At 48.8% G+C, this 16825-nt stretch overlaps 1 pseudogene; it reads right to left on the bottom strand.

The window, feature by feature from the left end:
• Positions 1-1200: 1200 nt before the first annotated feature.
• LOC125758765 (uncharacterized) lies at positions 1201-9968 on the bottom strand (annotated as a pseudogene).
• Positions 9969-16825: the final 6857 nt, after the last annotated feature.

The following is a 16825-nucleotide window of genomic DNA, read 5'->3' as shown; positions in this document are numbered from 1 at the left end:
AGCTAAAAGCCGACTTCTGTCTCTCATTCCCATTAGCAGCCATTGTTTACCTCCAAGGTAGTGCCTGGTGAGATTTCTCCTGTGCGTGATTAAACAATAAAAATTTTGTTCAAAACGCCGTTGATTGAATGAAATAAACCAACGAAAGACGCCAGATGTTTTGTAAAAGCAAAACGAAAGAACGCCAGATGTTTCTAAAAAGCAATACGAAAGACGCCAGATGTTGTTATAAGCAATGGTTTTCTAAACAATGAAAATTCACAGCGTACAATGTAAAATTAAAGTGAGCTGCAAGTCGTCCATAACTCATCGAACCTTTAGTATAAACGGCGCCCGATCTCACGTCGGTGATGATGTACTGGGCAGAATTCACGGAAGATTCACGGTTTAACCGATGAACCTCCGCAGCTTCGCCCACTCATCATCATTCACTCCGTGGATATGCTGTGATTTTTTTTTTACATCGCAGCAGAAGGCACAATGCCAGGGACACGAATTATGCCTTCCTCGAAAAAAGACTGAGGCACGACCTGCTGCTGAAAGAAAAGACTTCGCCCTCGAGTCAAGGCGTCTAGCGCTTCAGGAAGAACGGCTGGCCTGGAAGAAGGAGCGTATTGCTAATGAGGTCGCCTTGTTGCAGTGCTTGATGACACAAGAAGGGAGATTGCAGAGCAATGGGCTGAGGAGCGAAGAATGCGAGCTGAAGAACGCGAGCGCGACAGAAAGAGCGAGCCGAAGAACGTGCACTTGCCGCAAGCTCAGCAACAGTCACTTACCAATGTAGTTGAAAAGTTGTTGGCCAGAATAAAATAACACTTTGCGTTCATTTTCTGCTCATAGAACATTTATTCCACCTGTGACATGCAATCTTGTTCACATGTAAAAAAAATGAACTAAATACTTTAGAGTTCGGCTGCATAAATGGTAGCAGTGCTGTTTCCCATGGTGCATTGCGAAGCATGTGCAAGCAACACAGCTGCTTTTTTTTTTGCATTGATTCCTCATAGAATGTACACTAACAAACCGGGGAATTTGACAAAGAGACGTACGTTGGTATGATTTTAAAGTTAATTTGCAAGGCTGTGTAAATACTGGACGCAGCAGCCTGGTCACCTAATTCTGCCTTGCGAGTGCAAATGTGCCACATTTCACGAATCATGAAACGAAAAAGCAGTACTGTTACGCCATTTATTACGCGCCAAAACTGGTCTTACAGTCAAGCAAACGAAAACTTTGAGGACATAAATACAATGGAAAAAATTCGCATAATATACTCTACACCTTCGGTCGAAACAGCTTCGCACGCTTACCAGTTTGCTTTAAAATAAATAATGTGCATGTGCTGCAAATTACGGGCTCCTTTGCTTCAAGTATTCACGCAAAGAAGGTGGCTGCAAGTCAAAATACTCTGAAACCTGGCTGCCATACATACATGTGTGGCAGTTAGCCAGAATTGTGGCAGCTTTGTACATTTGGGCTAACTGCTGCCATAAAAGCTTCTGATCTTTTTTTAAATCCAGAAACGCGAATTCGCCATCTATTTTCCCAAAGCCCCACTCTACGGCTTGGCGAACAGAGCTCATCCCACGGTTGAAGGCCTGCTGTGCTGGTGTCAGGTGTTCCCGCCATATGGTTTCATTACGAGCGGCAGCAGGGGATACGCCGGGTCCCCGTATATCACGAAGTCGTCGTCTTTACAAGCCGCTCGAGCTTCGAGTATAGTCCGCTGCTCTCAAGAATTCCTGAAAAATAGAAATGCATCAATTGTTATTCTTATTGGACGAGCACAGAGTAACTCAGGCTGTTCAATGGCTTACGGATCTCCTTTAAAGCGCAGTGTTCTTATGAAAGATTCGTCTTGAGTAATACTTACACAGTATGTGAGAATGTGACAAAAAATGTAACAGATAATCTGTGAGAATGTGGCAAAAAAATGTAACGGATAACCTAATGAGGCAGGACACGAAAGGTGAGGCATGCAATTCGTTGCGACAAAATAAGAATCACAATGAAGTGGCATGACTCAAGAGGGGTGATTGTTGCAGGGGTAATAGCACTCTCATATTGCCTGTGCAAGTACTACACAGGTAATACTTTTTTTTCTGCAAAAGAAAATCCTTCCTCGCCTGCATCATGTCGTCTTCCGGGGTAAGGTCCATCCAGTTGGCAAATAATGCCGTTCGGGCACATGACAGACTGATATTTACAAAGTGGCATCTCTTGTGCCCCGAGTAGTACTGTTCTTGGTTTCGTTTCGGTCTGCAAATAGGTCGAGCCGTTCCGTCGATGAACGCCCAATAGTTGCGAAGAGGCGCTCCTTTCCTTGCCACAGCCTGCAGAAAAATAAGTGCGAAAAAGGCTTTTCAATTTGCTTCCTCTGCATTCACTAGCTATACATTTTCTAACAAATCTGTAGCTCACATAACGTGTGTCGATATGGCTAACAATTGCTGTTCTAAAATATGCAAGGTCATCTAAGCACTGGATTTTGAAATTTTATATTTACTGACTCGCCGCTTTCGGTATCGATTCCGTAATCGTGAAGGAACATGCCTTTTTCACACGAAACAAGACAAGTTCCTGTTCGGTCGTGTTTTTTAAGCTGTGCTAAACAGAACACGGGAACAGCAGACTACGAACCAGACACTGTGTTTATGAAACAATGTTTTCGTATGTCAATGTTACATTAGATTAGTCCACAGGATATGTGAGACAATGCACGTGCGCATTTCGACTCGATTTCAGTTAGTACTGTGTTATGTAAAAAGTGTCAAAGTAAACTTACTTCTGCAAGCGTGCCGAGGCAGCGGCGCGATAACCAACTATGGTTGTTGCAGTCGTCCAGCAGATGACCGAAGTTACTGGTGATGTGGCAAAACATTTTTTGAGGCCACAGTAGACATGACGGAGGCATGCAGACCAAAAATGTTCTCCAAATCGCACCGTCTGTTTGGGTAGGCGAGGCGTCGAAGAGTAAGACACAAAGCAGTTTGCCCAGGAACAGTCACATTCTGCGCACTGACCACTGCTTGTGGCAATAAAAGAGCACTTGCTAGTTCGCCGAAATCTTCTTTCTCGAACCTGAACTGCAGCTTAAAAAGTTCAACGTCAATCCGTTCAATGTCCAGGAGGCCGTGGCGGGACCGGTACCTGAACAGCTCCCGTTCGCTTTTGCGCCTCAGCTCGTCTTCGAGGTCGTCGAAATAGCTGCCTCCTATCAGCAGTCGTCGTCCTCATTGCTTAGCAGAATATCATCTATTTCTCCTCAAGACAAAACCGACAGAAGGTGACGATTCCATAGACGCTTGCTTGCATTACAATCCTGTAAATCCGTGACCCACTAGTGAACAATTTGACGTTGACTATTCGCGTGCACAATGGGTAACTGTGTCGACTTCGTAGCTGCACGGCCGCGCTAGAAGAGAGACGCGCGCACGAACGCGCGCCGACCCCTCCCGGCCGAGGTGGCGGTTTCAGAAGCTGGCGTATAGGCACCGTGCAGTCGAGTTTTTCGAGTGTGACTGCAGCGCCAGAACGCAAAACCTAGCGGATAAAAAGCGCAATAATGAGACGGGGTTGCTCCAAATGGAACGCGATGTGCGCGTCTCCCTCCCTGAATGAGTGGGCGGACTGTGGCCGTGCTACACGGGGGACGCGTTCGCGCGTCTGTTTTCTGCGTGCCCCTAACGGCCAATGCCAGCGAACTTGGGACGGGTCTGTGCGAGCAACGCAGCTCCCTCTGGTCAGTGGACGGTGCCTATGGCGACGCTGAGTAACACGCAGCTCCAGAGAGTGCAACGCTGGAATACACTTTTCAACTTTTGCGTCCGTCCAACTATAGCTGTTCAGTGAGACGCGCTTTGCTACGTACGCATGATCTCGCGCGTTGCGTACGCACGTGGCTGCGGACGCCCAACTAAATCTGTCTAATGAACGCTTCCTACGTGCGTTCGTAATCACCTCAGGGATATTTCCACCGCCTTCAATGCAGCACAAACGCGTTTAGAACGCGCTGTTTTCAGGCTGTGCCAAGGCAGCACAAACACTACAAAGGCGTTTCAAACGCACTTCATTGAGGCGATGGCGCAGGGAGGAGAGAGAGCGAACGGCGAGAGAAGGAGTGGCGAAGCACTGCACCTACCCTCTCCTACACTCTCTCCACACACACGGGAGCTCCGCCGAGCTCCCACGATGCGAGCGCCCTCACACGCCAGAGCGCGCTCCTCCTTTCCACTCACTCTCCGCTACTCCGCCCGCACCACCTGCTCCGGTTGCTAGGGGCGAGGATAAGCGTGCGCGCGCCCGCAGCTATGGGAGAAAGAGTAAAAGCGGAGAGGCGCGCGGACAACGCCGGATGCCTTACATAGCCCGACTAAGAAATGCATTCGCATTTAAAAAAAAAGACTTACAGATGGTGGCGCATGGTTTGAAGGTAGAAAAGTAATTCTTCTGTAGTCAAATGTTTTCGCATGCCACAGTCGGAGAGACGGGAAGCTTTCAAATTCAGCGCCTTGGTTTTTTCCGTCTAGGTGGCGCTAGAGAAAGATTTTCGTTGTAGTGATAGGAATAATGTAGATTGCTCAGTATTCCGGCAGTATTTGTGTGTGATTCGTGTCTATAATTATATCAGGAGACCGTAACAGCTATATTTCAGGCTGTGCATGCTCAGATATCAGCGCTATTTCAAGATTACAGATGTTTTGTTGACGTTTGCGGCACGATATATTCAGACAATTTACGAGCTTCGTTAGGCATTTCTGCTTGCTCTATTGAAAAACGCTACACTGAGGAAATAAATAGGAGGCTCTAGTTACTCTACGTGCAAACTGAGCCACATAACTTCGGTAGCTTTCCACAAAAATTGGCCAAAAATTGGCGAACATAATTAAAAAGGGAGAGGCTCGTACATTAATAAAATTGAGAAGTCAGACGGAAAATCTTGTCCTCTATATACGACCCGAAAATGAATTTTCTCTGGCGAATAGTTACCAGACAGTCTGTAGCGAAAGTTACTAAATTTGGCTGTTTTCAAAAGCTAAGCAGCAATAAAGTAGAAGTCCGACATAAATTTGCTACGTTGAGCAAATAGATAAATATGTATTGAAAGTGCTGTTCAAGAAATAGTGCTGTAAATGTAGCATATTTTTCAAAAAATGGTGACTTCTGAGGCACAATAAGGCCTAACCGTGTAGCTAGCGCTTATTCTTGGCTCTCCATCCCCAAATACTAACGGTTGACTTGTTTATGATAGATATATTTCAAATGCATAAAGATCAAGCTTTTCAATGATATATAAACCAACTATATAAAACAAGGGGAACAGCCACCGCGTCAGTTGAAAAAGTGGCAAAACGATGTGTTCATGCCACAGTGAAGCACTTCGTAGTTTTCGTAGTCTTCACTCGTAACGCACTTCCATTCCACTAACTCTGTAGCACTGGCAGGTGCATAATGAAGAGCGCACCCGCACTTCAAAAGTCAACGTCCGCCTGACGACGTGAGGGCTTAGAGGCTGAAGACGGACAATTCTGATGACCCTTTTTGGGAAATTGACGGCATGTTGACTCCACTTAGTCGCACCTGGGCGAGATAAGGCCGGACTGCTGAAGAGACTTGCATGGTGTCGGAGAATAGACGCCGCAGGTGTGCGGAGCGCTAAAGTATCCCCATCCATTCCGGAACGTTCTCAGCCGCTAAGAACATTCCAAAATGCCGCAAAAAAGAAATATGCCGCGCAAGAACAAAAAAAAAAAAACCGCGACAGGGTTTCACCGGGGGTGACTGAGCCCCTTGCTTCTGCTGACAGGGGGAGCTCTAGCCCCCCTGCCCCCCCCCCCCGCTTCCGGAGCCACTGTTCATCACACAGTAACGTCGCGCAATACCACCTTCGGGGTAGATCAAGCTAGCCAAATGACCGCCAGCGCACCATGAGCGTGGCACGTAAGCCATGCTGTACATGACATGTGTGTTATGACTTTTATGTTAACTCGTGTTATTTATGTTCGTCACAGAGTCACAGTTAGGTTCTTCTTTGGTTCTTCCACTCGCCTCACTGGTTGCGCGACATTAGCTGCTGCCGCCAAGGAAGCCGAAGACGAGAACTTTTCATCTGCTGGCACCTTGAGGAAACGACCGCTTCGACATCATCTGGATAGAGACGTTTATTCGTTTCTCTTCTCCCCCTTCACTGTCGCTGCACCCCTGGTTTTATTCCCTATCTCCCCATTCAAACACTCTTACAGTCCAATCGGAATGCAGGAATAACTCTCTCCTCGACTCCCAGTCGGCTGCCGTTGAAAGTACCAGGCCCGGATTCCTCCTCGCCGCATCCTCGCAGGAATGCGGCGAGGACCGCCTCTCGCCCACTCGTCTGTGCGCCACCGCCGCTCAGCTCCCTTTCACCCCGGTTCCCAGAATGTTCGGCCTCAGGCGTTCACGGGTCGTGGGAAAGCACCTCCGGGTACGTACTTGCAATGCTGGGCTGAAGGCCATCAATACAGTTGGCCCGTGCATCATTGCCGGCGTTGCCGCTGCATTTGGTTGTCACAGCGAAGGCGCCAGTGCGCCTTCCGTCCCTGTAGCCCGGCTCGGCCACTGTCTCCTGTAAGGCACCATAATTGAACCCCTCGGGAGACGTGAGTCCTTGCGTCCTTTATGACCAGCACACAGTCGTCGTTCCACCATCCGGAACCACCGCTTCCGTGTTGGCGCGGGAACGCCGGCCGCGGGGCGGGTAACAATATGAAGGTATTCGGTGAACGTACGAAGTTCGACCCCGACACCTCCCCTCCAACTGTGTTGCACTGTATCTATGACATGCGACACAAACACAACCGCATATTCACACATGTTCACTGGCTCGACACGTGAGGCACCACTGTCACTTGTACGCCGTTGACTCTGTCGCGCGCACGCGCTGACAAAGCATGCACTCCCCCTTAACTCGCTGCCCCTTTTATGAGTCATCGTTAGGAGTCACCAACAGCGACATTGCATCGGCATTAGCGTTTAGACACCCCTTTTTGTGTTCAATTTCCAGGTTATAGTTCTGTAACGCCAACGCCCAGCGTGTCAGCCTCGCGCTCTGCGGAGTGGTTAGAGTCAGAAATTTGAGTGGGTTATGATCGGTAATCACCGTGATTTTAGCGCCAAACAGCCAGGCGTCCAACTTCCCCAGTGCCCAAATGATTGCATAAGCTTCCTTTCCTATTGTGGCCTATCGGGTCTGAGCCGCGCTAAGCTTCTTGCTCAGAAAAGCAATAGGGCGCTCCTTGCCCTCCAGATCCTGCTGTGCCAGGCACGCACCAACAGCGTAATCGGACGCATCCGTGGCGAAGATAAATTCTTTCCTCGGATCTGGGGCCTGCAACGCCGACGCCTGCACTAGCCAGTTTTTCACGTTGTCAAAAGCTTCCTGCGCCTCTGTATTACAAGGTAATTTCTGCGGAATACGTCGGCCAGTTAGGTTGGTCAGAGGCATAACGACTTTGGAGTACTCGGGCACGTACTCCCTATAATAGTTGGCTAGCCCTAAGAAACTACGAAGTTATCCCTTCGTTTCGGGAGCCGGGATCTCCTTTATCGCCCGAACCTTCTCTGGATCGGCCCCGTGCCTGCCTGATCCCACGATATGTCCCAAGAATTTTACTTCTGGTTGTGCAAAACGACATTTGCTTACGTTGAGCGTCAACCCTGCCTCCGCCAGTGACGCAAGCACCTTGTCCAAATGTTCCAGGTGCTCGTTCCAGTTCTCAGAGTATATCGCTACATCGTCAATGTAAGCGCAAGCGTAATGTCTATGTGGAGCCAGTACACCATTGATGACCCTCTGATAGGTGCTGGCGACATTCTTTAACCCAAAGGGCATCACTTTCCATGCGTACTGGCCTGAGGGAGTGGCAAAAGCGGTACAAACCTGCGCGTCCTCGTCGAGAGGTATTTGCCAGTAACCCCTGAACACGTCTAGCAGAGTTATGTACTTGGCCTTCGCCACCTGGTATAACAGATCAGTCGCCACGCTCATGGCAAATGCGTCTGTCTCTGTTATTTCGTTCAGTCTCCTGTAATCGCAACAGATGCGGATGCCACCATCCCTCTTTGATACGCAGACCAGTGGATACGCGTGCGGACTTTCAACCGGGTATATCAATCCCAACTGCTGGAGCTCGTTTACCTGCCTCTCTACTTCCTGCACCAGCGCCACCGGCACCCTGTATGGGTATGTACGTCTCGATTGCTCTCCTGCTTTGATTTGTATTTTGTGTATTCCCACTTTGCAAGTGCCGGGCTTGTTTGCGAATACCCTCGGATGCCTCGCGATTAAGTCTCGCAGCTGTTCTCTCTGTGTGGGCTCCAGATGTGCTATTTCATCAGGCTGCAGCGTCGCCTGCGCCTCTAGCCCGCATGGTGGGACCGGAACCTCTCCAAATTCCTGATCGCCCTCGAATATCACTCCTACTGCAGTTACTCGGGTGTGATATGCGCGAAGCTTGTTAGCGTGAATGGTTCTGCGTGAACCGTCATCGAGCTCAACTCAATAACTGTACGGTCGCAGTTTTCCGACCACAGTGATCGGTCCGTTCCATTTTGCCACTAGCTTCCCCTCTCCTTCCTTCTCGAGCCACAATGCTTGGTCCCCTGTGACAAACTGTTTGTCTGTGGCCCTCAAGTTATAGCGTCCTACGTACTCCTGACTGACTTCACTCTGTCGGGCGGCTCCTTCGCTAGCTTCTTCCAACCTACTTCGGAGCTTCGCAAGATATTCCGCTGCTGGCATACCCAGTGATTCCGGAACTTCCCAGTCTCCTGACGAAGTCCTTTTTAAATGGATAGGGGCCCGTTCGGCATCCGCCCGTACATGAGCTCGAACGGTGACCGCCCTGTAGTCGCGTGTGGAACCTCACGATATGCCCATAACAAAAACAGAATCATCCTATCCCACTCGCGTCCGTGTTCACTGACTATGTGAGAAAGCATTCTTTTGGACCTGCCGTTCCAGCGTTCCACTAAGCCGTTGCATTGCGGGTGATCAGGTGTGGAAAACCTCGGTGTTACCCCCAGTCTTTGCAACATGTCCTGTGTCAGCCTTGACGTAAAGTTGGTGCCCTGATCTGAGCAAATTATCTCTGGCACCCCATGTTGAGAAAATATCTGCAGTAGCGCGTCACATGCAGCCTTTGCCGTTAGTGAACGGAGGCATACCACTTCTGGCCATCTGGTATGTAAGTCTACGACCACAAAGAGCATAGCGGTGACCTCTAGCCGAAGGGGGTACCATAGGACCGATGGACCATAGTCCATGTTCACTGTCTGAAACGGCGCGCTGGGCCTGGCCAGGGGCGTTATCGGAACCCTATCTATCTGCCTCGTCGGTGATTTCACCTGGCATCCATGGCACAATCTACAGTACTCCTTTACGTCTCGCGACATCTGCGGCCAGTAAAATGAGCTTTTCACCCGCTGTAGTGTTTCCGTTCTCCTAAATTACCTGCCCATGGTGAATCGTGAGCCATTTTCAGCACTTCTTTGTGCCTGTGCGATGGTAGCACTAGCTGTTTGCAGGTGCGACCCGCGAGATGTTCCTGATGATATAAGAGCTCGTCCTGAACGAGCATACCATGCGTTCCGGCCTTTGCCTGCGCCCAAGCGTCTCGCAAAGCCGGGTCTGCTTCCTGAGCCTCACGAAACTCCTGTCGTTTGCTTTTGACCAGCTCGGAACCTTCGCTGTTGCTCTCCGCGGTTATGACGCCCGCAATCACCCGTTGCTCCTCGCATGCCTCATCTGACAGCTCTACTATGGCTTCGGTCTCCTCGACTGCTGAACACTCCTCTGACACTATAGATATGTCGCGTTTAACCCTTTCCTCGAGAAGTTGTGCGTAATCGTTGGGCGTGATCAGCGCGTCGGTGCCGTCTAGCAGCTTATCTGTGATTGCACAAAGTACGGCCGACTGCACCGCCTCGGACATCACGTAAGGACTTCCTTCAATAGCTATGAGTGGCACGTAAGCCAACTCAGCAGTTACCTGTTGCCCGAACGCTCTCGTCAACTTTATCTGCGAACCCGTACCATTGTACTGAGGTACCACTGCCTTTCTAATGACGCTCACTTCTGCTCATGAGTCTACTACGGCGTTTAATGACCGACCTGAGCTCTTAAGCGTTACCGTTTCCAGTGAGGGTTGTTTCTGCTCTTTACACTGCCACAAACTCTCTGTCGTTGCTATTCCTAACCCGAATGCAGAAGCCGTCACTCATCGCGACCACTGGACCATTTTGTTGTCGTCCTGCTGGCCTAGTGCTTTGCCTTGCACCTAAGCCCTTATTGGGGCAATTCCTGGCAATGTGGTCGGTTCCCTTGCATTCAAAACATCGCTTTTTCCACTTTCCATGCGTGGGTGTATATACAGATGTTTTAGCTTTCTTTTGCCACTCCTCGATGTCCGCCTTCTTTTGTGCTGCCTTGCACTTTTCACTCTCCTCGAAGCTCTCCGCGAGCCTAGCCACACCACTGTGTAGCAAAAAGGGCTCCTGGGGTGCTCTGCAGGATGGCCCGAGCTTCTCGGGCACACGAGTTTGCTCCGAGCCCGCCCTACGACGGTCATGATAGGAAGACAGTGCGGAGCGCGTGATAGAAGCGTTGATAAAAACTACTACAAGAACGAGAATGGCGTCACAAACGCATGCGCGGCATTTGCGGCGGTTTTCAAAGGAATACCGCGTGCGAATGCGTCAGCGCCGCCACTCAGCCAACATTTCGACAGTGCAGCGACGTCAGCGTGATTGTCGCACTATCTTTTTGCCAACTGATGATCGCGCCTCCCACGGGCGTGTTCGTGGGCGTTTGTCCTCTTTCGGAAAATTCTTTCGTTCCACCTAGTGCATGGAAATTTCCACTCTCGAAGGCACAAGGGCGACCACGCAGCACTCTGGTGCAGCTCGTTTCGCTTCTCTGGAATATTACAGATAAATAAATGGACAGGTTACTTCTATACTTACATTGCACGTATGAACATTTTTTTTTGTATTATCCAATCGGTAGAAACAGTGTCTCCGCAAACAAGTAATAATAACATTTCTCGCCGCAAATGCCACCAGGGGCACTTGCTTCATAGCTGTGAGTGGTACGTCGTGAGAGCGGTGAAATTGAATGCGAGGCACCGTATCCACGTGATTATATAACCTTTAGTTCTTCGTGCGTGTGTGCATAGTCTGTGTGATTAAGCTCATAGATGAATCGTGCCGCTCGCTGGCGTTGTTGCGTGAGCACTGCTCCTCTGCAAGAGGAACCGCGGTGGGCGGACCCGCTCTTCGCCGCGGGCGTCTGTCAATCAAATTGATTGACGCGCGAACTCGGGCACAAACTCGCTGATTTTGAAAAGGCCCCAGTTCAACTCGTGACTGTCATAGTGCCGGTGTGCCTCTCAAGTGTTCATGCGGTGGACGCTACTTAGCAGCTTCTTTGCATGTAAAATAATTTGTGCAGCTTGCGGTGCTTGTGCAGTGCTTGGGCCATCGGTGGAGTTTGTGATCACCTAGCTTCTTCCACCTTTTTACGTGGCTCGTCTACTCAGTCTGCTTCGGTGTAATCACCGTGTCAGTTCGGTCTCAATATTGGTGGTATTGCTTAGGACGGTCTTAACTAACATGATAGTGAATAGTCCTTTCTTAATTGTTAATGTTTTAATTACCACGACATTAATTAAGTACAGAGGTAATTGGCATAATAAGAATTAGCACGATTCCAATTAACACGTCCTCGGTGAGTAAGGTCCTGATTATCGTTGTTTTAATTACACGATCGTAATTATCGTCGTGTTAATTAGCATTAATTGATAATGTTTTAAATACCGCGTCATTAATTACTCAGGTTTAATTCGCAAGGTCCTGAATAGTACAGAGGTAATTAGCGTAATCCTAATGAGCACGATCCTAATTAGCACACTCATAATTAGCGTCGCGGTAATTAACAATAACTAATAATGCTTTAATTACCACGGCATTGATTACACAGGTTTAGTTTGCAAGGTCCTGAATAGTACAGAGGTAATTAGCATAATCGTAATTAGAACGATCCTATTAACACGATCTCGTCGAGAAAGGTCTTGATTATCTTGGTTTTAATTACACGATCCTAATTAGCGTCACGTTATTTATCATGACCTCAATTACCTTGTTCTTAGCTTTACACGACTTCATTAGCATGGTCTTAGTAAGACGTGGCTTAGTTAGCTTGACCTTAGCAAGATTTGGCCTAATCAGCTTCGTCATAGCACGTCCTGACTTAGCTAGGTATACCGCCCAGCCAATTAGCTAATCAGCCGGGCGCACGTGCTCTGGGACCGAGCAGACGATGAAGAAGAGAACGACGAGGGCGCGCGCCGGCCGAGCAACGCGCTAGAATGTACAGGCCGACCATGGTAATTATACACGTGGCCTCGGCGATTAGCTATAGCCGCGGTGTTGTAAGGCGCTCGGTCGGAACTAATCTCGGAGGCCACGGTGCTGCTTATTCTAAAGGATACTTGCTGCAGACATTAAACGCTCGAAAATGAATTCAAACGGCCCGCGCAAACATAAAAAATATAGTTAGTACAGCTTTCTGCCACTTTTCCTGCAAGGGTGCACGTCTGCACTCAGTGGAACGACAAACAAATGAAAGAAGGTGCCTCTAGTTTTACGACACCACCCAACCTTCTCGACCGCCCTTGACGTGACGCCGCGTTCCATCGTAACCAATGGAACGGAGCGCGCGCTGAGGGATGGATTTCACCTTATCGTACTATTAGCTCGTTCAAAAGGGGGTGTCGCCAGAGCTCGGAAAGATACCGAGTTTTCGCCAAACTCGGGCCATCCTGCATAGCACCCCTGTTGATTACAAACGATATGCGCTCTCGCTTCCTTGCTCAAACATTCTTTCAAGCGATCCGCGACCACTAGCTGCTTGAGTTCCTCGAACGTGCCTACCTTTGAACTTTGGACATAGTAGTAGAAATAATTCTCAAGGCGCACGGCAAACTGATCCCAGGATATTCCTTTTCTCCCTTTTTCGATCCCGCAAAAAAGCCTCTTGTACTCCGCCGCCGAAAGCCTGAGACCCTCTAGAATGCTTGACTTAAGCTTAACGTAAGCTTGTCGCTCCTCTGCTGTCAGCCTGCACAGCAGCCCACGCGCCCTTTCGCTCAACTGTGGCAAAACTAGCCCGGCCCACCATTCGCTCGGAACTTCATACGACTCGAGCGTTGCCTCAACGTCCTCGAACCACATTGGCGCAAGTGCCTCTTGGTTCGGCATTGGTGCCAGTGCACCCTTTAACAAGCTTGCGAATTTCGGTCACCTGTCTTCCTCTAACCTTTCCGTCAAGCGATACGCTGTCATCGCCCTCATTGTACTCTGCCCGGGCTCGTAGCCGCTTGCTTTCCAGCATCAAGCGCTGCTTCTCCGTTTCCGCCTCAGCAATTTTCAATTGAAGCTGTAGCAGCGCTAGCTGCTGTTCCGACGCCGTATCTGACGTGCCACTACCATGACCCACGTGCCGCTGTCGGCGACTCCCAACGCCTGCAAGTTTCCTGCCCCGTCCCCGTTCATTTCCGAGTTGTCCCTTTCTCTGTCTCGCAAGTTGCACTGCTTTGTCATCGCCTGCGCCCAACAGAAAATCAAGAGGTACCCGCCTGAAGTAGCCTTGCGGTGCGCTCTTCCTCCTCGGAATCCGGTGGACTAGCCTTGCTTCGTTGGTCCCGCAGCGCGGTAGTCAGTTGAAGGTGGTTGTGGTCAGTCTCGGCCGATGTCGCTCCCCGCTGTCCTCCTCAGTTCAGCCATGCAGATCCTGCTCGACTCCGCCACTTAGGTTCTTCTTTGGTTCTTCCACTCGCCTCGCTGGTTGCGCGACATTTGCTGCTGCCGCCAAGGAAGCCGAAGACGAGAACTTTTCATCTGCTGGCACCTTGAGGAAACGACCGCTCCGATAGCATCTGGACAGAGACGTTTATTTGTTTCTCTTCTCCCTCTTCACTGTCGCTGCACCCCTGGTTTTGTACCCTATCTCGCCATTCAAACACCCTTACAGTCCAATCGGAACGCAGGAATGACTCTATCCTCGACTCCCAGTCGGCTGCCATTGAAAGTACCAGGCCCGGATTCCTCCTCGCCGCATCCTCGCAGGAATGCGACCGCCTCTCGCCCACTCGTCTGTCCGCCGCCGCCGCTCAGCTCCCTTTCACCCCGGTTCCCGGAATGTTCGGCCTCAGGCGTTGACGGTCGTGGGAAAGCACCTCCGGGTACGTACTTGCAATGCTGGGCTGACGGGCCATCAATATAATTGGTCCGTGCATCATTGCCGCCGTTGCCGCTGCTTTTGGTTGTCACAGCGAAGGCGCCAGTGCGCCTTCCGTCCCTGTAGTCCGGTTCGGCCACTGTCTCCTGTAAGGCACCATAATTGAACCCCTCGGGAGACGTGAGTCCTTGCGTCCTTTATGAGCAGCAGACAGTCGTCGTTCCACCATCCGGAACCACCGCTTCCGTGTTGGCTCGGGAACGCCGGCCGCGGGGCGGGTAACAATATGAAGGTATTCGGCGAACGTACGAAGTTCGACCCCAACAGTCACATCGCAAGATACCAATTTTGGTGTATATCAAGCTAGCGAAACGGCCGCCAGCGCACCGTGAGCGTGGCACGTAAGTCATCCTGTACATGAGATGCGTATCATGATTTGCATGTTAACTCGTATTATTTATGTTCGTCACACAGCCACGTCGGAAGATACCAATTTCGAGGTAGATCAAGCTAGCAAAACGGCCGCCAGCGCCCCATGAACGTGGCACGTAAGTCATGCTGTACATGACACGCGTGTTATGATTTTCGTGTTAACTCGTGTTATTTATGTTCGTCACACAGGCACGTCACAAGATACCAATTTTGGTGTATATCAAGCTAGCGAAACGGCCGCCAGCACACCATGAGCGTGGCACGTAAGACATGCTGTACATGACACGCGTGTCATGTGTTTCATGTTCACGCGTGTTATTTATGTTCGGTACACAGTCACGTCGCAAGATACCAATTTTGGTCTATATAAAGCTAGCGAAACGGCCGCCAGCGCACCATGAGCGTGACATGTAAGTCATGCTGTACTTGACATGCGTGTCATGATTTTCATGTTAACTCGTGTTATTTATGTTCTTCACACAGTCACGTCGCAAGATACCAATTTTGGTGTATATCAAGCTAGTGGAACGGCCGCCAGCGCACCATGAGCGTGGCATGTAAATCATGCTGTACATGACATGCGTATCATGATTTTCATGTTATGACTTGTCATTAATGTTCTTCATACAGTTCTGTTACGTCATACCAACTTTGGTGTACATTCGATTAACCAAGCGACCAGGAGAGCACAAAATCGTAGGCGGCTAGATAGATAGATAGATAGATAGATAGATAGATAGATAGATAGATAGATAGATAGATAGATAGATAGATAGATAGATAGATAGATAGATAGATAGATAGATAGATAGATAGATACGCTCAAATTCGCAGAAGTTCGCATAGAAATGCTTCGCATTTAATAACAGGCCTGTGAAGCCAGACGGTGGCTTGGAGCACTAGGCCCGGCACGTCGGCAAACGAGGGATGACATACATATTGAAAAGCTCGTCACGTAAGACACTCAGACAAAGAAGACATGTAACTCGTTATGCTACATTTAAACACATTTAAACACATTTAAACAAAGAAGAATCAAATCAGCGGAAGGAATACTAGCTAAACAGCAGAAATGTGAAGATTGAGCACTTTAAACATATTATACCCGGCATGCAAGAAACTAGCAAAAATAGTAATGCGATAAATGATGCAGCAATAAAGAGACTTTAGGCTGCTTCATAGAGTGCGTTTTAATATAATAATAATAATAATAATAATAATAATAATAATAATAATAATAATAATAATAATAATAATAATAATAATAATAATCATCATCATCATCATCAAACGTTTATTTAATGTGCCCAGGAACAACCGTAAGGTCTTTGTACTGGCGCACGAAAAAAAAAAACAAAAAAACGAAGACAAACATATATAATAAAATATCATGGATAAAAAACGTTATAAAATTGCAAATGTACAACTATGCGCAGGCAGAAAAAAAAAATGTCAACAGTGTACGAGGCTATGTAAGTACAGTGCAAAGCTCAGAGCAGAACAACGACTGGGAGCTGTGAAAAACATCGAGCTCCAAAAAGTAAGCATTGTAAAGACGTGTTGTCCTGCCAATGGTCGAATGTTCACAGAGGCAGGCGGTTACATGAAAAGGTCTATTCTCTCTGCTTAGCTTACGTGGAATTCGGAAATTAAGACAGTTGAGCAGTACAGGGCTGGATATGATACCATGCGCAAGCTTGTAAAGAAACAACAGATCAGCGCGATTTCGTCGGCAGCAAAGTGATGGCAATGATAACAATCCAGCAGCGTTAGAACGAGATCCAGAGTCATTTCCAGCAAAACGATGGTTGTAAATGCTTAGGAATTTTTTCTGGACTCGCTCAATGGCGTTGCTGCTGGAATTAGGAATGTCATTCCAGATCGCAGATGCATACTCTAGTTGAGGAAGACATAGCGCGGTGTACAATTTTCGGAAGGGCACAGGAGAACGGAATTCTCTAGACATTCTGCAAACACAGCCTAGGGTGCGAAGACCCCGCAAAGCAACACGCTTAGCGTGAGCAGAAAAGTGTAAGGCGCAATCAAAAAGAACACCTAGATCATTGACCTCACATACCTTACACAACGACCCAGAATTTACAGAATATAAAATTGCACACT

Source organism: Rhipicephalus sanguineus, chromosome 6 (genome assembly GCF_013339695.2).
Source record: "Rhipicephalus sanguineus isolate Rsan-2018 chromosome 6, BIME_Rsan_1.4, whole genome shotgun sequence".
NCBI classification, from domain to species: Eukaryota; Metazoa; Arthropoda; class Arachnida; order Ixodida; family Ixodidae; genus Rhipicephalus; species Rhipicephalus sanguineus.
The sequence above is the reverse complement of the archived record's forward strand: the minus strand, read 5'-3'. Positions and strand labels throughout refer to the sequence as shown.